Below are 1,031 nucleotides of genomic sequence, written 5' to 3' on the forward strand. Positions count from 1 at the left end.
AGCTGGGACCACAGGCGTGCGCCACCATGCCCAGCTAATTTTTGTATTTTTAGTAGAGACGGGGTTTCACCATGTTGACCAGGATGGTCTCGATCTCTTGACCTTGTGATCCACCCGTCTCGGCCTCCCAAAGTGCTGGGATTATAGGCGTGAGCCACCACGCCCGGCCAAGACTGTACTTTTCTATCAAAAATTCCCTCACAAAACCCAAGCTTCACTATTTTATTCTCTCCAATGACCCTAAGCAAGCTCTAAAAATACAAATATGCTTTTTAACAATACAATTGGGCCAGGTGTGGTGGCTCACACCTGTAATCCCAGCACTTTGGGAGGCCAAGCTAGGCAGATCACCTGAGGTCGGGAGTTCGAGACAAGCCTGACCAACACAGAGAAACCCCGTCTCTACTAAAAATACAAAATTAGCCGAGTGTGGTGACACATGCCTGTAATCCCAGCTTCTCATTGGAATTCAATGGAATTGCCTGAACCCAGGAGGTGGAGCTTGCAGTGAGGGAGACTGCTCCATTGTACTCCAGCCTGGGCAACAAGAGTGAAACTCCATCTCCCCCCACTCGCCAAAAAAAACCCAGCCAGGCACAGTGGCTCGTCCCTATAGTCCCAGCTACTTGGGAGGCCGAGGTGGGAGGATCACTTGAGCCCAGGAGTTTTGGGCTGCAGTGCGCTATGCCCATCGGGTGTCAGCACTAAGTTCGGCATCAATATGGTGACCTCCCCAGAGCAGGGGACCACCAGGTTGCCTAAGCAGGGTTGAACCGGCCCAGGTCAGAAACAGAGCAGGTCAAAACTCCCATGCTGATCAGTAGTGGGATTGCGCCTGTGAATAGCCTATGCACTCCAGCCTGGGCAACATAGCAAGACTCTGTCTCTTAAAAAAACATGAGTTGTGGCCGGGCGCAGTGGCTCACGCCTGTAATCCCAGCACTTTGGGAGGCCGAGGCAGGTGGATCACGAGGTCAAGAGATCAAGACCATCCTGGTCAACATGGTGAAACCCCGTCTCTACTAAAAATA

The sequence above is a fragment of the Sapajus apella genome, unplaced genomic scaffold, assembly GCF_009761245.1.
Source record: "Sapajus apella isolate SASKATOON/1434 unplaced genomic scaffold, GSC_monkey_1.0 scaffold1310, whole genome shotgun sequence".
NCBI lineage: Eukaryota > Metazoa > Chordata > Mammalia > Primates > Cebidae > Sapajus > Sapajus apella.